At 34.4% G+C, this 24468-nt stretch overlaps 1 pseudogene; it reads right to left on the reverse strand.

Annotated features, from left to right (window-relative positions):
* Positions 1-90: 90 nt before the first annotated feature.
* LOC111366876 lies at positions 91-24256 on the reverse strand (annotated as a pseudogene).
* Between the last annotated feature and the right edge of the window lie 212 nt (positions 24257-24468).

The following is a 24468-nucleotide window of genomic DNA, read 5'->3' on the forward strand; positions in this document are numbered from 1 at the left end:
TACATAAACAGACTACAAACTTGTGAGAGTGAGAGACAGAATATAATGGTCAAGCATTTCTTGCATAATCAGAGAGTAAACATCATCATCAATCCATCAAACAGAACACTTCATTACAAAAACAAAGCCACTCTAGAGGAATTCTTCAAAGGAATGTATCAACTCAAACTGTGTGTCTGATGTTCGAGCAAACTATATAGCGTACACAATTTTTTTAGACCAAGAAAAATTTTGTAGAAAATACCGGATAATTTAATATTCAGATGATGAGATAACATCATCAATCTTCAGAATCATTTTAACATCTTTAGTTGCCAGAAGAATCTGCTGTTGTTTCCCAATCAGCGTCTCAAAGACGTCTTGCTCGAGCATATCATTAGTGCCAATATCATTGCAATCGATACCACAGCAGTGGCTGTTTTCCTCGATATAAAAATTCACAATCATTAGAGACAAATGAACACCTAAAACGTCCACAAGACTAGGGACAAAGGAACGGGGAAAATTTCACCATTGCATTTTACAAACATTTGAACAGCTTCTGAATTCCCGTCACATTGGGATTGATGGTACAACATGGAAGACAAACTTGCCCCTTTGTTAAGGTTGGGACCTGTTTGCTACTAGGGATAGGCCAGGACCAATGGTGCAAATTTCCCAAAGAATAAAGGGAAGAGAGACTTGTTTTTGGTCCTCAAATCACAGAGAAGTTGCAATAATGTCAAGATTACCTTAATCTGTTGAGATTTAACAGCAGAAAGAGTCTCGATGGGTTGGAGACCACTATTCTCTGCTAGAGCCATTTGAATTGCATCTAATGCATCTGCAAATGTCCTAATTGCGTACTGCAGACAATATTAACCTTTTAGCATATTAGTTAAAAGTAATAGGATGGAAGGATATTTAGCATATTACCTGCTCAACTCCTGGGTGTTTATCAGCAGCTGCTTCGACAGCAATTGAGCAAGAAATCTCGGCTGACCCTCCGCCATATACTATGGAGTTGTTGCTAATAAGATTTCGAGCAACATATAAAGCATCATGAAGGCTGTGTTTCGTTTCCTCTATCATCATCTTGTTACCTAATGCATCATCAAGAACAACAATCTGTTTCAAATTTCTGTGTTCATGGAATTATTATTTCCCGTTCCTCTTATCTTGCGCTATTCTCTGTTTCTTTCATCTTCTCAAAGAGTTACACAACATAGTTTGAAAGTTACAGTGCTGGATACTTTTATTTCAAAACCATGTGAAAATTTGTAAAAAAGAGGTCTACCATCTACCTCGTCTCATTTCATCACAAATAACCAATTATGCTACTATTCAACACAAAACTGCGAAAAAAAAGAACATCAAGAACGATGCTCAGTGAAGAAATAAGATAAAATCAACCTACCCCCAAGTATAAATATGGTTACAGCCCTTGAATTTGCACAATGTTCAATGTATATCATTCAATCTTTAGTAGTGCCAAATGCTTTTTCTCGAACCAAACCAGCCTGGGGTGTATAAACAATCATCAATCATTATGATCTTTTACACAGTAGCATGCAAAAGCAAACTGAGTTTCATACGCAATTTGTAAATATAAACACGAGGCCAGCATTACAGAGAGGAAATATTACTCTGCGTAGTTTTTCTGGGGTCAACTCTTGAAACCTTGGCACAATCCTCCCACCTAAACGCCAAAGTAGAGAGACACAGGCAATTATAAATCCAAAATGTATTAACGTACCGAAACAGACAAATCTTATCACTAGAAAATTGCAAAATTGATACAAACCTTTGGCTATGGCAATCAGTTCTAACTCAACACCACCAACCCATCAAACAGCAGGCAAGTTTATGAGCATCAATAAGTGATTTGCCTTATCATCAAAACCCCATTGGCAGATAACCAGAGTAGCGCCAACATCCTATAACACCAAAGGATTGTAAGGAAAATGCAGAGAACCATATACATATAAATATATCTACACTTGACATGCTCAGCAAAATCCCCTAGAGTAGAAACAACAATCTTCCAGAGGATGATCAGGATGACTCGAAGAGGAAATGGAAAAAGGAAAAGATGGAAGCCCTTCACCTTGCATTTCTGAACCATGTCGTCAAAGTACTTCTGCTCTTGTTGACATAGTGTTTGGACTTTTTCAACGGTATCAATGTCAACCTTATGCTTGGTCTTTGGCTTCGGTGGCTCAAAAGGACAAGTCAAAATGGCAATTTTGCATCCTCAATCTGCTTTGGCATCTGTGGATGACTCATATCTTTGTCGACAACAATTCCGCATATCAGTTCAGTATCCTCCAACTTTCCACCTACTTTCCCTTCTACTTTAAACAGATCTAAGTTAACATCCTTCCTCTCTAATCTGAAACAGCTAGATTGCTTTCACAGCAATCTCTGCCAAACTACGGTTGCATCTATTTACACTGCGTACAAAGTAGTAGACATCAAAACAAGTACACAATAAAAGGAATCAGTTATAATGTTAACATATGCCATTCTATAGAAAATCAAAAGAAATAATTTTGCAAGGCATGAGTGCTAGAACTAGAAGCATAGCATAAGCGCTTCAAAAATAAAGCAACAAAAGATACATCCCATATAATTGCCCACCCTACAAACCTGTTATAGCAAAGAATATATAGAAACATTTTTATATGCCTTGTTGGATTGTATGCCAGGAACCAGGGTAGAGCATCCTGTAATACTATGGGGGTGAGGGAAGCATGGTCAAATTTTTGCTTAAGAATTGGCACCTACATCTTTGAATATATAAAGTAGTCGTGCAAGTTTGAATCAGAGGTTCTATATTTGAAGCATCAAATTTGAATTTATGGGCTACATTCTCCAGATGTTCAAAAGCTATCCTAGAAGCCATTTCATATCCTTCCACAATCCAGATATGATGAATACCACGTTCTAATAACTTCTCAGCTTGTTCTAGAAGTGAACCAGCCATGACAACAACTCCAGTTGTTCCATCACCAATTTCATAGTCTTGACTTCGTGATAATTCAACCATTAGCTTCGCAATCTGATTGTCAACATCCATCTGCTCCAAGATTGTCGCACCATCATTCGCTAACAAAACAACAAGATGTGATGAGTAACTTCTCTCAAGCAAGAAACATTCAGAACATGTTCTGCAACTATAACGTTGTAGATTTTCACAAATGAGAAGCACACAGTTGAACCATCTAAAATCTTAATTTTTGTTAGAGAAAATGCCACATATACATCATTTTAATACTATCACGCCAACCAGACCGACAACTTTGAGCATAATCCCATTATTCATTGCAATTTATCCAGAAACATATGAACTATTGACATCTATTGTCATTTTTGCTGTCATATTTTGTAGCAATTATATGTATTATAATCAGTTGTAATGTTTATTTTTGGTGATTAAAATGACTATCACAGCATAGCTTTTTCTTTCAACAGGTAAGGTTGTAGTTGGTAGGAAGTTTTTGACTAGAAGCAAGATAGTAAGCTTTTGTAATATATATATATATAATGGCAGCAGGTCATGGGGCTTAATGTACTGATATTTTTCCCAGAAAATTCTGTCTTTCTCTTCCTCTTTGCTTCACAAAACCATCAATGGTATCAGAGCAAAAGGATCTTAGAGGAAAAGGAAAGGTTGTGAGACAGAAAAAGAGAGAAAACAAGTGAGGAACTTCTACCAAAACCTTCACCATATCAGCTGGAAAAATCAGACCTGAGAGGGATGGCTTTTACAGGTGAAAATTATGATTTTTGGGTAGCAAAAATGAAGGCTTACCTGAAAGCATACGACCTGTGGGAAATAACAGAGACAGGAAGTGATCCACCACCTCTTAGAACAAATCGTACTATTGCTCAATTGAAGCAACATAGTGAGGAGGTTGCAAAAAAGTTCAAGACTTTGTCTTGCATCCAATCTACCGTGTCTGATGCAATATTCACCAGGATTATGACTTGTGAAACAGCAAAGGATGCCTGGGACAGATTGCAAGAAGAGTTTAGAGGCAATGCAAGAACAAGGCAAATGCAAGTTTTAAATCTAAGAAGGGAGTATGAAACCTTGAAGATGAAAGACTCAGAATCTATCAAAGAATATTATGATAGGCTGATGAAAGTGGTGAATCAAATAAGGCTGTTGGGAGATGACCTACCTGACAGGAGAGTTGTGGAGAAGGTGCTGATCAGTTTGCCAGAAAAATTTGAGGCAAAAATCTCTTCTCTTGAAGACTCTAGAGATCTGTCTTCTATAACCTTGTTTGAGTTGGTTAATGCCTTACAAGCTACTGAGCAAAGGAGGCGAATGAGACAGGAAGAACAGGTAGAAGGGGCCTTGTTTGTTAAAGGAAAACATAAAGCTCAAACAAGTTTTGGTGTAAGAAAGCACCAAAATGAAAAGAAGAAGGTGGAAAACAATAAGACTGCTGGAAAAAGTGGAGTTTATCCTCCATGTGGTCATTGCAAAAAATCAGGACACTCTTCAAAATGGTGTTGGTATCGACCTGATGTTCAATGCCGAAGTTGTAAGCAATTCGGACATGTTCAAAAAGTGTGTAAAAATTTGAAGGAGAAGCAAACAAAGTCTCAAGCACAGATGGCTGAAAATCAGCAACAACATCAGGAAGAGCATCTTTTTTCAGCTATCAATTTTAAGGCCTGCAGTAATGTTGAAATTTGGTTGCTGGGTAGTGGATGCACTCATCACATGACTCCAAATTCCAGTATCTTTGTTGAGCTAAATGATGCATACAGATCAAGTGTTAAAGTTGGTAATGGAGAGCATGTGGAAGTGAAAGGAGTTGGGATGATTGCTGTTCAAACTCTATCAGGTACCAAATACATAACTGATGTTCTTTATGTTCCTGATATTGATCAAAACTTGATTAGTGTGGGCCAATTGATTGAGAAATGTTACACTTTGATATTCAAAGATAAAGGTTGTACTATATTGGACACACATAATCAAGAATTGATGATTGTTGATATGAAACACAAAAGTTTTCCTTTTCAATGGAAAAATGTAACCAATCAGGCACTGGTCAGTTTAGTGATTGATTCTTCACTTTGGCATAAACGGTTTGGACATGCTAATTTCACTTCACTCAAGCAATTAAACAAGTTGGACTAGTTGAAAACATGCCAGATATATGTGATGATGGCTGTGTTTGTAATATATGTCAACTTGGAAAACAAACCAGACTTCCATTTCCAAAAAACCAATCAAGAAGATTCACAAAAAAGCTGGAATTAATCCACTCTGATGTGTGTGGTCCAATGAGAACTCCAACACTCAATGGCAGTAAATATTTTGTGCTTTTTATAGATGATTTGACAAGAATGTGTTGGGCGTATTTTTTGAAAATAAAATCAGAGGTTGCAGATGTGTTCCAGAAATTTAAGAACCTTGTGGAAAATGAAAGTGACTATAAAATCAAGGCTATCAGATCAGACAATGGTACCGAATATTGCTGTAACCAGTTTGACAAATTTTGTGATGATATGGGAATCAAACACCAGCTGACCGTACTTATTCTCCTTAGCAAAATGGTGTTTATGAAAGGAAAAACAGGATAGTAATGGAGATGGCTAGGTGTTTGATGCTTGAGAAGAATGTGCCAAAGGAATTTTGGGCTAAAACTGTAAACACAGCTGTGTATCTACTCAATAGATTACCTTCAAAAGCCTTGGATAAAAAGACACCCTTTGAAGCATGGTATGGAGTAAAACCTGATGTTGCTCATTTGAAAGTATTTGGCAGCATATGTTTCACTCATATTCCAAATGTAAAGAGGGATAAACTGAGTTAAAAGGCAGAGATTGGTATTTTGGTTGGATATTGTGGCAATGCTAAGGGGTTTGAAGTGTACAATCCACAAACCAAGAAAATCATATCCAGCAGGGATATTAAAGTGGATGAAGAATCTTCATGGAATTAGGAAGCAAGTACCAAGGATAAAATTCAAATTCCAAGGTTGGTAACTCAAGAAAATGAAGACACCATCAATGAGGATGAACCTGAACATGACAGTGATTCTGACTCAGAAAATGAAGTGCTAAGAACCAGGCCTCTTGCTGATGTATATGCCAGATGTAATTCCGTCGTGATGGAGCCTTCAAACTTCCACGAAGCTATAAATTCAAAACGGTGGATGAATGCAATGAAGGAGGAGCTGAATATGATTGAAAAGAATGAGACTTGGGTGCTTGTTGATAGACCAAAGGATAAGAATGTGATAGAAGTTAAATGGGTGTTCAAAACTAAATTAAATCCTGATGGTTCGATTAACAAGCTGAAAGCCAGATTAGTTGTAAAGGGTTATGCTCAGCAATATAGTGTTGATTACACGGACACATTTGCTCCGGTGGCAAGGTATGAAACCATCAGATTGTTGCTGGTCATTGGTGCTCAAAGAAGCTGGAAAATCCATCAATTGGATGTTAAGTCAGCTTTCTTAAATGGATGGTTAAATGAGGAAATTTATGTTGATCAACCAGATGGTTTTCAAGTGGTTGAAGAAGAAGACAAGGTGTATCTATTGAAGAAAGCCTTGTATGGTTTGAAGCAAGCTCCAGGAGCTTGGTATAGCCGGATTGATGAACATTTGAGCTGCCTGGGATTTGTAAGAAATGTTAATGAGCAAACCTTGTACATAAAGAAGTTGGAGGAGGAGTCAATCATCATTTCCCTGTATGTAGATGACCTTTTAATAACCGGTAGTAGCAAGGTCTTAATTGATAAAGCGAAGGCTGAAATGATGAAGGCATTTGAAATGACAGATTTAGGGGAGATGAAATATTTTCTAGGAATGGAAATAAACCAGTCACAAAATGGTATTTTTCTTTGTCAAAGGAGGTATGCCAAGGAAATTTTAAAGATATTCAGCATGGAAAATTGCAAACCATTAAGTACTCCTCTTGTTCAAAACTTAAAGCTGGTAAAGGATGATAGAAACAAGAAGACTAATGAAAAGGTTTATAGAAGTTTGGTTGGACGCCTAATGTATTTGACAATCACAAGACCAGACATCACTTTTGCTATAAATTTGCTTTCCAGATTTAGGCAAGAACCAAGTGAGTTACATTTCCAAGTTGCAAAGAGGGTCCTGAGATACATCAGAGGGAATGCTGAAATGGGAATCTGGTTTAGAAAGTCAGAAATCAAGGATTTAGTTGGTTATACTGACAGTGATTGGGCCGGATCTTTAGATGATATGAAGAGCACCTCTGGATATACTTTTTATCTGGGATCAAGTCTAGTTTGCTGGAACACAATGAAGCAAAAAATGGTAGCTCAATCAACAGCAGAAGCAGAGTATATAGCTACATCAGAGGCCACTAATCAAGCTATTTGGCTGAGAAAAATGCTGGAGGATTTGGATGCTAAACAAACTGATGCAACTGTCATTTTTTGTGACAATCAATCAGCTGTAGCCATGGTAAAAAACCCGGTGTTCCATGGAAGAAAAAAACACATTAAGATCAGGTATCATGCAATCAGGGAAGCACAAGAAAATCATGAAGTGAAGCTGGTGCACTGCAAAGCTGAAGACCAATATGCTGACATACTTACCAAGTCATTGTCCAAAGGAAGGTTTGAAACATTAAGGAAAAGCCTTGGTGTTTCCAGCAAAAATGTCAAGGAGGAGTATTGACATCATGAACAGCTCTAAGAACTTTCACCTATTGTCTACTGTCCATGAATAAGGGGTAAAAAAATTTCCTCTTCAAACGACAAGTATATTCATATTGTTTTTAGTTATTCTATTTGTTTCAAACTTCTGTCTTGATGTTATCATATCCATCATCTATTTTTCACTACCTTCACAAGTTTTAACAACCCTAAATTTATTTCAGTAAAGGGAACAACAAAACTAAAAGTAGATTTCCAACTTTTAGTTTCCTAATGTCCATAGGAATACATCTTTCAAATGAAATAATTTCAACCTTCTATCTACATACGAGTTAATTAAATCCCTGCTCACTAACATTTTGGTCCGGTTACTACTTGCTCACCATAAAATAATGTTGGAAATATACTTAAACATGCACAACGGAAATTAAAATAAATTTCAATTCCCTCCAGGAATTGCATTTGTGTTTAGATAGAAACTGTGATAGAGATTGTACATTTTCTAGATTTGCAAACTCCTTTGCCTTATCTTTATCTAGCAACTTGGATTTGTCTCCTACAGCTATTCAATTGTCCATCCTCCAATGGTGGATTATAGTTTTCTTCTTGTACTAATAAGAATAATGAATTCACTACAAATAGAAAACCCTAGCCATGTATTTATATAAGCCCAAACGGGCTTGGCCTGACCCTATCCAATATTTAATTAATTCATTTAATTAAATCCGGTCGGTGAATTAATTAATCCAATTAATTGATTTGGGCCTATAAATGACCAACACAATTAATAAATTTATCCAACGATTGTTATTAATTAATTGATAAATTAAAATCTTCCAATTCTCTTTTGTGTGCGACCCATCAGTTTTCCGATCATGATGTCTAATGGCATGAAGTTTTATTTTGATCTAATCAAAATTGATAAATTAAAATACCCTTTTAATTTATCAGCAATTCATACTCGCTGTCCCAGATTGACATCTAACAATGTGTCAGGACAATACATATGACGAAAAATGTCACGTGGCATGACAAAATCAAACTCGTTCGTTTAGCGTGAAACTATAATCCCTTCGTCAATATGATCCGATCAATTACGAGACATGGAAGTGTGTCAATATCGGTTATTGATCATATCTTTCACTCCATTATGAAGTCAATATAAGTCAAAAACTCTTTTTCAACTTATGAGTACACCTTGGTCAAAGATTTCGTTATCGACTTAATTGAATGAATGCAGATCATAATCTCTTACTATCTAAGAGTGACGAATCCTTTATTGGTCATTCACGACCTTCATACGTTTTTTGACATACCCGAACGATGTCGTATTAACGGCCCTTGGCAGAGCAACATCTAACACCGTCAAAGCATGACTGTCTTTATATAAGGTACTATGACGACCTCAAATCAAATGACCAATTCCACTACCAAACGTTAGATATTAACCACTGACACTCAGATAGTTATCCATCTCTATGTGGGTCTTCAATGTTTTGTTCTATAACAAAACATCCACGTGTTTATTTAAGTATCTCCACACTTTAGCTTGTGAAATCAGCTACTTATTTTACAAGTAAGAAATGCCACATGTGATGGTCTATCCGTAATAATGATATCCGTATCTCGTTATTACTTACGACCACAGATGATTTAATATTCAATCATATGTAATTTATATTTCACAATCACAACTCCTTGTAATTAACAAATTACGAATATTTGAATCTACGGACTCTATTATTTAATTTAATTGTATATTAATTAAATAATAGATCTGCCATTAAATTGCATTAATTATATATTAAAAGTATTTATGTCCAATGTTAATTGGACCTATGACATAATACTTACAAACTCCCACTTGCACTATATCAAATCACTTATGTATCCAATATCATAAGAGTCTACATGACGATCATATTTATACTGCGACAACTCTTTGTCAATGGATTGCAATTAATTATGGGAATTCGTTCTTCTCTTCACGTCATTTCTATATATTATCTCTCTGATGAGATTATATTGCCTCAATACATGTTTGGATCAAGATGAGATCTTAGTTCCTTTGATTGCGCGATGGCTCAATACAATGACATGTGATCAACAATATCAGGAACTTCCAAGTTCATAAATGAACATCTTGATCCACATTACAACTCTTTGCTGCTTCTAAAGCAATCACGTATTAGATTTCTGCTATTGAACCAACGGTTGTTTCACATTTAAAACTTTAACAACATACTGCTTAAGAGTAAACCAATTTTTCCATATAAAATTTTCTCAAGATTTTATCTATGCAATCTTCTTTATCTATCTCTGTAGATCAAGTTGCTTATCCCATATCTTTAATGAAAAATTTTTTAACCATAATTTTAAAGATTGAAACTTAGGGATGTTGTTTTCTATCAACAATATGTCTTACATATAGCCCTTGTTTGAGCCACATTATTGGAATGGAAATACATCTTTAAATAGTGTATTGATGGGAAATGTGTCGTTAAAAAATAAGGAAAATTTTTGGATATGCGTGTAATATTATTTTATTGAAGAATATATGGTCAAAATGATGTCAAATCACTATTGAAGAATGTATTTTTTCAAAAAAAAAAATGTGACTTAAGAAAGGCCATAATATTAAGAATGCGATAATACTCCCACTATCTTCTTGCAAACATACAATCCGTCTTCATATTTGATAACATCAAACCTATTGATTCTACATTAAATTGAAGATTTCAGCTCCATGAGACTTGCTTTAATCCATAGTCACAGTATGAAACTAATGCAATCAAAATTCGAATGAACTTTAGCATGCTACAGGCGAAAGGTTTCGTCAAGATCAACACTTAATATTTTACTACTAGCCTTGCTTTGTATGTACCGATATTCCGATCTGTCTTGACCTTTTCCTTCTAAATCATTTACAACCTATGAGTTTTATCCCATCAGGAGGGTCAACCAAAGTCTAAACTTTATTCACATACGTCAAGTTTATTTCGAGTTTTATGGCCTCTTGCTATCTTTTTTAAGTCAATACTTGACTTTGTTTTTGTGCAATTAATAGATTCATCATCCTGTATCAGCAATGCTTGATTAGTAATCATGGATTCGCACCTTCTTGAAGGTCGAATGATCTTACTAGATTCACAAAAAGCTGACATGTCCTCAGGAGTCTCTACTTCCTGATCAAGAGTATGTTCCACATCAGATATGGAATCAAACTCGAATTCATCTACTTGGTTAACTATATCTATGGACTATTGAACTCTTTCAAGTTCAATTTTGCTCACGTTGTCCTCTTCTAGAGTAAACATTTTCTTTAAAAAGACGATATATCGTGAAAACGAAGACTTCTTCTCAATGGAATAATAGAATTGATATCAAAATATTTTTTTTGGATATCCCACAAATATGTATTCATCGGATATATATACTCAAGTTTATCCGATTCAATGCTTTTCAAATAAGTGTTACAGTCCCAAATTTTCATAAAAGTTAAGTTGGGACTATTGCCTTTCCATAGCTCGTACGGAATTCTGTTAACCAAATTAGATAAAATATGATTTAGTCTATAGCACACTGCAATCAGTGCATGACTCCAAAATGATTTTGGGAGATTTGCATGGCTCATTTTTAATTGGGCTATATCTAATAGTTTACGATTTCTCTATTCAGATACACCACAATATTGCAGTGTATATGGAGGAGTTCACTGTAAGAAAATCTTATTCTCTTTTAGATAATCTGAATTTTATCTTTAAGATATTCTCACTTCGATCGGATCTTAATGCGAGGTGTCTTTACCTATTTGTTTCTCTACTTCTAGCTTGAATGCTTTAAACCTTTAAAGAACTTCATGCTTGAATTTCATCAAATCTACATGATAATTGATGACATAAGAGAAGCCTCATCTGACATTAATTGACATGGGTCCATATACATCACTATGCATTATGCTACTATTTATATAGACTTATTCCCTTTCAAGTAAAAGGAGATTTGATTATTGTGCCAAACAAGCATGTTTTGCACTTGTCAAACGATTCAAAATCAATTGTCTTTACGTATACATCTCTATGTAATTTTAAAATTACATTTCATCTATATGACCAAGTCTGCAATTCCAGATTTAGGCATTATTTAGATTATCGCTTTTATGTCTTTTAACTTCTACACTCATTATAAAATGCTTAGTGTTTAGAATATAAATGTTATTTTTGAGCTTACCATATCATTAAGATCTTAATCAAAATAAGCAGAAAAAACAATTGTCCTTAACATTAAAATAGTTCACGTCTGAACATAAAATTCATTTTAATGTTCCAACTATGATGGGTGCAAAGCAACATTTCTCTAATTTCATTACTAAGCCAAAAGGCAACGGCAAGAAGTATGCTCCTACAAGCAATGCGATAACTTTTGCTCATTTTCAACATGTAGGTCAACTTTTCCCTTTTGCAGTGGTCTACTTCTATTTAGTTTCTCTATATTTATATAAATATGAGATTCATATCTGGTATCAAATACCTAAGAAGCTTATGAAGTAGACATAAGCCTTGCAATATTTCTTCCAATGACCTTTTAATTCTATAATGAAAACAATGGTCATTAGACTTGATATTTATCCTTCGCTTTGACCATCTCAGCCATATTGGATGTTTTCCCCTTTAGACTTCCTCTTAATACCTTTAGAGGTATCAATGGCTTGCCCACTTCTAACTTTGATATTGGGCATAACAGTCCTAAGCATGTTAAGTAACTCAATGGGTGTGCATTCGAACTTATTCATATCATAATTTATAATTAGTATGAATAACTATCCGACAGAAATTGCAGAGCTAAATCAATACTTAGTTTGTAGTTCATGACTAAACCACATTGAGGCAACCTCTAAATGACAATCATCTTCAGTACATGAACATCGATCGAAGATTGCTCTGTCATTTTGCACCGATGTAGTTGTTTGGAAGTCTTATATCCTTCCACACATGATTATTATCATATAACTCTTTGTAATAAAGAATTATGTGTTAACATCTATACTCTCAAGTTGCTTTTGTAACTCAGGTGACATAGTTGCAAGTATCACATACGTTGCAGTACTATTGTCATCACTGCGTTTATTATAGCAGCCACCTCTTTCTTAACTGAGTCATCAACAATTGTCTTTAGAAAGGACTACTCAATGAAATAATCAAATTTCTCGTGCCTGAAAACAATTCTCAGATTGTAGTGCCAATCAAGAAAATTTTGGTTTGGTTGTTGACATTCAGCATGTCACCCAAATACACATAGTTACTCACGATTCAATAAATATAAATAAAAAAGAAAAAGAATAATATATAAAATGCATCAATTAATTTAACATGGACTTTTATTAAATTAATTATGCTCTCACTGTTAATTAAAATTTATGATCCTCTCACATAAATATATGGAATCCATACTTGACTCTCAGGTGGGCTGGGATCCCATCTGTTATACCAAGACCTTGAGTGTACTCAACAAGTTTTAATATAACATTTGGGTAGATACTATAATCAATTGTATCTCCATACAACTCTCAGATCATTAAGTTGCCAACTATTTATCTTCACATATTTTATGTATTAGCTTAACATACCTCCAAAATTTATCTCCTTAAGCGTACTCTACAAAAGATAAATTTTAGTTAAGTCGGATCCATCATTTAGAAATATCTAATATTTCATAATATCCAACATATTCTTAATAGAGCAGCCTTGAGTGTACTCAACAAGTTGAAACGATTTGAGGCTCTGGTTTTTTACTATAATGATGGAAGGTAAATAATAAATTGACTTAATATTTTATTGAGGGGGTTTTACATTCAAAAATCTCATCAACATCGATATAATCATATATATACAATTTATTACACATTAAACATGCAAATAAACATATATATATAATATAATATAATAGTGTGGACGATTATGGATTTTTATTATCCAGTCTTCTGAAGCCATGAGGAAGACTAGTTGGTCAATTCTTAGGGGGTATTGCATTGACTCATACAATGCTCCATCTCCACGGTCTCCTTCTCTTCTTGTTTCTTCAATTAGTCTAACTGCAACATGTATCCTATGTTAGTTGGTATGCAGGCCTAAATGAAATTGGATTCGCATGCCCATAGTAACTATAACAATAACTGACTCGCAGATCCAAAATGATTAAGAGCTCGCAAACCCATAATAATAAAAACAATAACGAGCTCTCAAGCCCAAAATAATAACAGCAATATACGGGCTCGCAGGCCCAAAACAATGAAGAGCTTGAAGGCTCATAAAATGACAAGAGTAAAATTAACCATTCAACACATCCATATGATCGAGTCCATAATTATCCACCAATAATACATTCATCCCATAAATATATTCCTACATAATATCTAATATTATATGCAAATATGTTTCGAGTTTTTGGCAAATAAAGTCATCTAAACTCTTTTGGACAAATGGATTGGAAGAATTAAATAATTAATTAATCATATTAATCAATTAATTTAATTAGCTAGCATATTTAATTAAATATCAAATTAGAGTCCAACTCTGATTCCAAAATTATAGGACGAGACTGTTTAATTAAAATCAAATTTTAATCAAATATCAAATTAGAGTCCATCTCTAATTTCAAAATCTAAGGTGGTTGAATTTAATTAAAATCAAATTTTAATTAAACAGTAAAATTAAAGTCCAATTCTAATTCCAAGCTTTCAGGGAAAACTTATTTAATTAAAATCAAATTTTAATTAACAATTAAACAACATATTAGAGTCCAACTCTAATTTTTTAAGGGGAAAAAAGAAAAAAATTAGGGTAAGACAATTTAATTAAAATCAAATTTTAATTAAATGTCAAATTAGAATCCAATTTTAATTTCTAGAATATATTTGGGCGAGTAATTAATTAAAATCATATTTTAATTAAGTATTAAATTAGAATCCGACTCTAATTTAAAATGAATTAATATTTTAATCTAGGATAACACTCCCATATAAAATAAAATTCAATTTAGGGTCAAAGTTCAATATTTAAGTTAAAATCATAATCTAGGATAACACTCCTATATAAAATAAAATTCAATTTAGGGTCAATGTTCAATATTTAAGTTAAAATCATATTTTAACGAAAATATTGAAAGTCGTCAATTTTAAATAAAATTTCACTTTGGGCCAAATTAATAAATATGGGTCAAACCCAATTAAAAAACCCAACATTAAAATCATTTAATATTTATATTCGAAACCCCTTTTGAAAATTGCAAGTTGACCCGAGAATGAAATTAAAAGCAAGTCCCTCAATTTCAAAAATTGCATGACAAGCCCTCCATTAAAATTTGCAAAATGACCCTAGAGACTTAATTGCAAGCAAGGGATCGCAATTTCATATATTGCATAAGAGCCCCCGCCTTCACATCTTCGTCACCCGACTGCTGAAAACCTTATGAGACCAATTTTTTTTTATTTATTTAACCCCTCCGGCGCTGGTAGAGACATCGGCGCTTGTTAACCAAGTTCCGACAGGGAGCCGCCTTCAGGACTTGAGGTGGAGGCCATCACTGTCCAACACTGGCAGCTTCCTGCCGTGTGCAGTAGGAGTAGCTGCTACTAAAAATACAACAGCGGTGCCCACCACTGTCTCAGTGCAATAACATGTGCAGCCGCGTTGCCAGTCCCCTGTTGCCACCAGCTTCACCGCCTTACACCATTTTTTCGTCCAAAAAATTATTTTCTAATTTAAAACAGATTTTGAAGATGAAAATAAATTTCTAATTGCTAGATTCGAGAACAAAAACAACAATCAACTTTTGATTGTTCCCAAAAATTAAAAACAATTTCTAACAAACGCAACCTGCCTCTGATATCACTATTGAAAATCTACTTAAACATGCGTAGCAAAAATTAAAACAAAATTCAATTCCCACCAGAAATCTCCTATGTGTTTAGATAGAAACTGTGATATACGTTGTACCTATTCTAAATCTGTAAGCTCCTTTGCCTTATCTTTGTTCCAACAACTTGGATCTGTCTCCCACAGCTGACCAATTGTCCACCCTCCAACGGTGTTCTACACAGAGAACAAGATTGCAAGATTATGATTTTCTTCTTGTGCTAGCAAGAATAATGAATTCACTACGAATTGAAAACCCTAGCCATGTATTTATATAAACCCAAACGGGCTTGACCTAACCTGATCCAATATTTAATTAATCCATTTAATTAAATTTGGTCCGTGAATTAATTAATCCAATTAATTAATTTGGGCCTATAAATAACCAACTCAATTAATTAATTTATCTAACGATTGTTAAATTAATTAATTGACAAATTACAATCTTCCCATTCTCTTTTGTGTGCGACCCATCAGGTTCCCGATCACAATGGCCAACGACATGAAATATTATTTTGATCTAATCAAAATTGATAAATTAAAACACCATTTTAATTTATCAACAATTTACACTCACCATCCCAGATTGATATCTAGCAATGTGTCATGACAATACATGTAATGAGAAATGTCACGCAGCATAACAAAACTAAACTCGTTCATTTACCGCGAAACTATAATCCCTTCTTCAATATGATCCGATCAATTACAAGATATGAAAGTGTGTCAATCTCGATTATTGATCATATCTTTCACTCAACTATTAAGTCAATATAAGTAAAAAACTCATTTTCAACTTAAGAGTACACCTTGATCAAGGATTTTGTTATCGACTTAATTGAATGAAATGCATATCATAATCTCTTACTATTTAAGAGTGACGAATCATCTATTGATCATTTACAATCTTCATACGATTCTTGATATACTCGAACGATACCGTATTAGTGGCCCTTGGCAGAACAACATCCAACACCGTCAAAGCATGATTGTCCTTATATAAGGTACTATGACGATCTCAAGTCAAATGACCAATCTCACTACTGAATATTAGATATTAACCACTGACACTCTGATAGTTATCCATGTGGAATCTGTGGGTAGGTCTCCAATATTTTGTTCTATAGCAAAACATCTACGTGTTCATTCAAGTGTCACCACACTTTAGCTTGTGAGATCAGCTACTTACTTCACAAGTAAGAAATGCCACACGTGATGGTCTATCCGTAATAACGATATCCGTATCTCGTTATTACTTACGACCACGGACGATTTAAGATTCAATCATATGTAATTTGTATCTCATAATCACAACTCCTTGTGATTAACAAGTTACGAATATTTGAATCTACGGGCTTTATTATTTAATTTAATTGTATATTAATTAAATAATAGATCTGTCATTAAATTGCATTAATTATATATTAAAAGTATTTATGTCCAATGTTAATTGGACTTAGGGCATAATACTTACAAATAAAATGTTACCTACTGCTCACTCACTTTTATAAAGAGTTACCCATCCATCACCCAATTGCTTCCATCCGCCTACCTGGACAAGAAATGACATGTGGTGGATGAAAATCTTATGTGTCAATTAACCCCGTTAAGTTTTGCCACCTAGGATTTGCACTCACATATTTCCCTCCATTAAATTGAAATCACGTTTCTTCCCACATTCATCCCTAATTCTTACAAGCCCCAACTAGGAACCCATTTCTTCTCTCCCACACAAATAGATTTCTCTCAAAATCAATATTTAATCTCTAAATCAAAATATAAAAAGGAACAATCTCTTAAACTGCAAACCCGTTTCTTCTCCTACCCGTTTTAATCGATTTTTCCCAAGCAAAAAAGGAATCGAAGTCATTTGTACATCCACTGTCCACGCTTGAGGATTTTCTTCTACATCATTTGTTTAATTGTTCTGACTGGAATTTTCTCCTAACTGTTTTGACCGAGATTTTCTTCTATACCATTTATATAATTGTGTATTGTTTTTTCCTTCTGTTTTCTTGACTGTTACATGGAGGTAGTGACAATTAAATGCACTACTTAAATGGGAACCATGCTTTAGAAAGAACAATGTTCTTAGCAAGAAGATGCTTAGAAAGATTCAGTAAATTTAGATTATCTGGTTTTTGTTCTGCTTCTGAAATTCAGTATTGATGTCAATTTTTTTGTTCTTGTTTTATAGCAACTTATCTTGTGTTGATATCTAATTTTTTCTGTGGAATTTCAGTGAAGGAAAAGAATTGCACAATTTAATACCCAATGATCTACTTTATCACATGCAAGGAAAGGATAAATACTTGGACTTCCCACAGTCTGTAGAAGCAGCCTAGTTAAAGCTCCTCATTGCTCATCAAGAAATCAAATCTGATCTCAGATAGGAAATTGTTGGAAAAGTGAATTAAATGTTGTTATGGTTTTTTGAGTATGTAGTTGGTAGGTTGGTGGTTTTGTAAGTCATATATTGATGGTGTAGGAATGTTTATGGTGTTCTAATTCAGCTCAATGGTTGTAATGATAGGTGTATTAATGTTGATGGTTGATAATTGCGTCTTTATGTACTTATTTAATTCACAAATATGACTAAAATTACGAGCAAAGTGTTTAAATTGTGGCTTAATTTCATTTGATTTATATATCGTAGATTATATTGATGGACATGTTGAAATCTACGGGAAAAGATTCGAAAAATGGTAAAACGAAGCAAAGTGAAAGTTCAGGGACCAAAGCACAAATACTTAAAAGTTGAATTGAAAGGTAAGTCAAGAATGCAAACAAGCTGAGCAACAACTCAGGGATAATGCGGGATGATCGGAGGAAGAAAGACAAAAAAGGACCAAAATGAAGAAATATAAAAATCTAGGGACTCAAGTGCAATTATCCAAAAAATGATCGAGATCTGACTGAGTTAAGTACCAATCAGAGGTTAATATTGGTCGATGGAATGAGAAGAATGAAGAAATGATGTTCAAATGGAAGAAAAGAAAGTTTAAGGACCAAAATGGACATCTTTGAAGGAAGTACTACTATGCGACCGCATAGTAATACTTCCATGCGGTCACATGTATGGCAATTGAAACTTTTTGGACCAAAAATGTTACTTCTATGCGGACACATAAGTTATACCTATGCAGTCACATAGTGCAAAATTGGTGGCCGAATCTACAGTTTCCTGTTTTCTTTAAAACTCTTATGGAACTCGATTGGGACGCGATATAAAGACCTAGAACTGTCATATTTCAGGGGAAAATGCATTGGGAGGCAAGAAAACATATCTTGGAGAAGGTTTTGAGCGAGAGCAACGAAGGATTTCATGAAGATCATCGGGATTTCACGTGAATTCATAACCCAGTGATGTTTTATCTTCAAGAAAATGTGTATTCTGCCATTTTCTCCATATTAGGCTAAATATTTTTGTACGACGAGATCGATGAACCATGTGATGTGATCTTTGGATTTCTAATTTTGCAATTCGACATTAAAACATGTATTTGATTTTTTGAATGATTTATATACATTAATTGACTTCCACAATTAAGTGGATGTAATTATGTGATGTGTGGTGATTTATTTTTTGTATTCGAGAGAAAGGAAATAAATTCGACAAGGTATAAATTATCGTAGGGTCCGATAGGGAATAGAGATATACCCCTATACTTTGCATGAATTTTTAAGTACTCATAAAACCACATGCTTTCTTATATATATACATGCATTCGTCATAGAGATATAGGCTGGTGGCATATGAGAATATATTCAATACTGCTCAAGAGAGAGTGTTGGATAGATTTATGAGCACTGATTCTTCAGTAATTCAATCGTGTGGTCATATTGTGAAACTAGGGTTTAAGGTGATTATTGCATGTGAATTCATGATCCTATTGCGGTTAATTTTCATTGAATAAAATTAATTTGCGTTCCAACCGTTTACTTTGCATTTTAGTTCGTTAAAACATCATTTGTGTATTTAGTTCTTTCCAATCATCACAATCGCATAATTAGGGGTTTCTTAGGAGAAAAATTGATTTTGTATAATTGGTTTTGGTTAAGTCTACGTTAGATAAAATCGAACTACTCAATCTCTATGGGACGATGTTCGGAACTCTAAATTTCACTTTGTTACTTGTTACGAACCGTACACTTGTGGTGTTTTAAATTGAAAGAATAATTTCGTGAACAATGGTTGTAAAATCATCAAATAAAACCTGATGTATTTTACAATTTCAAATTGAATTGAAATTAGCTGGAAATTTCAAACTTGATGTATTTTACAATTTCAATTTCTAATATGGTTAAATTATGACTATTACATGTATTCTAGATTCTAGTCCAATATCTAATTTTTTTTTTTTTTGTTAAATTTGTTTGGCTGGTTAATTATGCTAGTTTATGCTTGTGTTATTTGGAATCAGTATGGTTGTAGGATAATAGTTGAATATAGGTCCCTGCATCCTGGGTTCAATCAAGAACACGTTTGTAAAATTATTTAATATTAAGATGCACTACATAATTCGATAAAGGAAACAAAGTCAATACATTTCATAGAAAAAACATAAATTATAACTAAAAATGATGCTTAAGAGAACTAATCTTGTTACTTTGTTGGTATATGGTAGTTTTGTCTTATTACCAGAACAACAAATTTATATCAAAATCCCATTCTAACTGCATCTGATCAAATTCAATGTTACACCAAATTAATTCAACTTCACAGCATTCAACTATTGTACCAAAAGGAAATTAATCGCGAAACTACATCAGTGCATTGTCGTTTGTTGCCTTCAAAACCCAAAATACTCCCACGAAACAAAATGATAACACTACTGATTTGCTGAATTTTTCCTTGGAATTGCAAATGAAATTGACCCTCGAATAGTCCTTTTTCTTTTTTTGCAATGGCTGTCCTCTTTCTTTCTTTCTCTTGGTTATCTATCAATTGCAAGTCTTCCACCAAAGATTCAAGTACTTTTCTCGTTGTTGAACTATCTTGCTCAAGTGCAATACCATAGTCTGTAGAGTGTGCTCCACTAGTTATACCAATTTCAGGGGTTCGCATGAAAATTAGATGCCGGTACCGGTGGTTGCATTTCATATAGGCATCCTTGATGGTTTTCTTGGCACGAGTTTTGCATGTATAAGTTGTCATATATGATTATAAAAATTATTTCACATGTTCATTAATGGATGTTATTATGATGAACTGGATTACTCTTGAGCTTTTACTTCGAATATGGCTGGAGCTTCTTTCATTTACGGGATTTGCAACCTCATAATACAAATCCTATAACAAGCATTTAAACGAAGATCAATAGTTCATATGGCCTGGAAAATAATAAAAAACTTAATGCAGATTTTACTAAAAACCAACTTGTTGTGGTGCATTAGTTTTTTGATGATACCTCTTGTTGTGGTCTATTAATCCATAGACACTACAAGCTATAATCATAGTACCCTTTTTATTCAACTTTGTTTTGGACCCAAAACAAGTTAAAACATTTTCTTTTTCCTGTCTTCGTCTCTTCTTCTGTTTTCTTCCGCTTTTAGGCAAACACCATTCCGGTAGTTTTACTAGGAGAGCATCTTCTACATGCACATGTTTTGTTCAGTAGATCAACAACATATTCTCCAATTATACATTTCACATAAGATTGTGTCCCTCCAGACCAATCAACCTCACATCTCTCTGCTAACTCAATGGACGTCTTCAATTTATGTTGCACTTTAGGACATAAAGGCCCTATAACGTTCTTCATCTTGTCTCTCCTTGTTTGTATCCTCTTCATGAAACTTATATGCAAATCGATCGGCAACGTCAATATGGATTTCTCTCTTTCTTCCAACACTGCATTGTTGAAAGCTTCACTTAGATTGTTCAAAAGTATGTCACTCTTCACCTCTGTAAGAAACTAGGCTTTGCTCCATTCACTTGGTTGCCTTTTCTTTAACCAATCTGCGCTGCAAGACTTGCCTTTTCAATCTCACCTATCTAAAACATCCAATCAGGCTCTACTGTTGACTTTGCAGTCTTCTATAAATATTCATTGAGAATCAACCCTTCGAAACTAGCTTTGAAGAAATTGGTGTACATGTATCTAACACAATACCGATGTTCTACCTCAAGATACAAATCTTCTATCATGTTTTGCAAACCTTTTTGCCTATCTATCATAAATGTCCATTCATTGCTATTCAAAATTTCCCAATCTTCGCCCAAATTTTGTATAAACCACCTCCATGTAGTAGCATTCTCTTTCTCCACTATAGCATATGCTACTGGATAAATACAATCATTGTCATCTAATGCCACTGCTACAAGCATCTTCCCTCCAAATGTCCCTTTCAAGAAATACCCATCCAACCCTAAAAGTTGCCTACAACCGGCCAAAAACCCTCTCTTGCAAGCTTCTAAACATATATATATTCCTTGAAACTTTGAAGCATGCATGGCAATAATGCATGTAGACCCCGGATTACTTCTCAAAATTTCAGCGACAAAAGACCTAAGCAATCCAAATTGATGCTCATCAGATCCCTGTATCATTACCCTAGCGTATCTTCTACTCCTCCATGCCGTAGCTCTATTGATTGTCAACTTGAGATCGTCCTTTATAGCCTTCATAATTAGCTTCGATTTCCAATCAGGGTCTACTTTGAAGGTTTTATGCATGTAGACCTCGAATCAGTTCTCAAAATTTCAACAGCAAAAGACCTAAGTAATCCAAATTGATGCTCATCAAATCCTTGTATCATTACCCTAGCATATCTTCTACTCCTCCATGTCGTAACTCTATTGATTTTCAAGTTGAGATTGTCCATTACAGCCTTCATAATTAGCTTAGATTTCCAATCAAGTTCAACTTTGAATGTTCCTAAATACCTCTCTGCTATGTATTTGGCAGTGCAATGCCTATTTGTTCTATCCCTTATACATGTATATTCTGAGTTTTTAGACTTTATATGCACGCATCCCTTTTTTTTATTCCATGATGCACATTTCCTCCACATACAGCCTAATTTACAAATGGCTTGAGCTCTAAACTCATCTTAGGCCTAAACTCAAAGTTGCACCTAGTTGCTACCCCTTGGTTCCTAATTGCTTGCTTAAACTCCTCTATATTTTTAAACTGTTTTCTAACCTCCAGCTGAGGATCTAACTTCTCATTCTCTAGATCATATACCAGGAAATGATAATTGTTTTATTCATTAGAAGAATAATTGGTGTGTAAGTCCTCTTCACTTGGGCAGTAGCCATCATCTGATCCCATTTCTTCTTCCCCAGTAGTCTAACGTTCGACAACAAGGTCTGTATTCAATCCAACTAAAATATGTGCACTTGCATTATTGTCAACTTGAAAACCATCATCGTTGACATTATTGTCTGAATCACTTAAATGACATTCAATGGGTATTCTACGCCATCTTCAAATGTATTATCTGCAAAGTAACAAGCATCGTGAGTATATAATTCTACAATGACTACAATATAGAAACAGAGCATATGGGTGAACTTCAAGTAATATTTTTATAAAATTTTAGGAAGCTCTGGACTACTAATGCTAGAAATTTGAATATTTATGAGTGGTCAGTCACACTTATAAATGTGAATTTTCATAGCCTCGGGTATTTCATATGGTGAAGTATATGAAGAATTATTGTATACATGAAAATAGTTATTGAGAATCATATAAAAGAGTAAATTTTTCCCGTGTGTGTAATAAAATTTACTTATTCATGTGAAACGCATATAACACGTTTCCCTACTAGAATTCAGCAAGTGTTATATACTTGTAAATTTGAAAATCATATAAAATGAGACAAAAAATTTCATGTGAAACCCAAAATACCATCCCGTTGAGGTAAAAAAAATCACGTGAAACACAATTTTTACCTCCTTATGATCCCTCTTCTATTGTCTCCAAAATGGCCTCTTCAATGCCTGCCATCAATGGGTCTTGTGGGTCACCCTGTTCCTCTTCCCAAAGAATGAGTTTGGCACTTTGTTGGAAGAGAATAAATGGGTCAGTTAGGGCTCTGCAAGTGAAGAAAAGAATTTGGGATGAATGAAGGAAGAAACGTGATTTTCAATTTATTGAAGGGAAATAAGTGAGTGCAAATCCCAGGTGGCAAAACTTAACGGGGTTAATTGACATGTAAGATTTTCATCTGCCACGTGTAATTTTTTTTGTCCAGGTAGACGGATGAAAGCAATTAGGTGATGGATGGGTAACTTTTTGTAAAAGTGAGTGAGCAGTCAGTAACATTTTATTTTAGGATGAGCAAGTAGTAACTGGACCAAAATGTTAATGAGCATGGATTTAATTAACACATTTACATACAATAGAAAGAATAACACCAATCTTTAAGATACACAACATGATAAATCATAATCTTCCTAAAGTAAAGTACAAATACTATAGATCAATTTCCTCATAAATACATCAGAAGGAAATGAAGGAGACATACTGGTGGTGACGTCACCATTGGGGTTTTGGAGCATCTTGTCCATGCCTTTGGGTCCGAGTGAGGTTCGAAGGATTCAAGCCACCATTTTTCCGACGGCAATGTTGTCCTTCTACGCATCTAGACCTCGCAATCGAATCTTCTGCTCCTGCTCCTTCAATATAATGGACGGCTAATCAAATTCATCAAACGCCAATGCAATTTTGTCCGATGGTTGGTCGGAGAGGGGTCAAGATCGGATCTTTCACTAAATTCGACTGAGATTTGGAAATGAAGCAGAGGGTGAGGGTTTTGAATATGGAGCTTTGCCGAATTAAATGTTTCATTGCAACTGAACTTTGTACTATGTCACAATTTATCACCGAACTTCGACAATTGTCCCATTAGCCATTGAATTTCACTTCATTAGTGTCCATTAGTCACCTGGTGGATGATGTTTAA

This window comes from Olea europaea, chromosome 18 (genome assembly GCF_002742605.1).
Source record: "Olea europaea var. sylvestris chromosome 18, O_europaea_v1, whole genome shotgun sequence".
In the NCBI taxonomy this organism is placed as follows: domain Eukaryota; kingdom Viridiplantae; phylum Streptophyta; class Magnoliopsida; order Lamiales; family Oleaceae; genus Olea; species Olea europaea.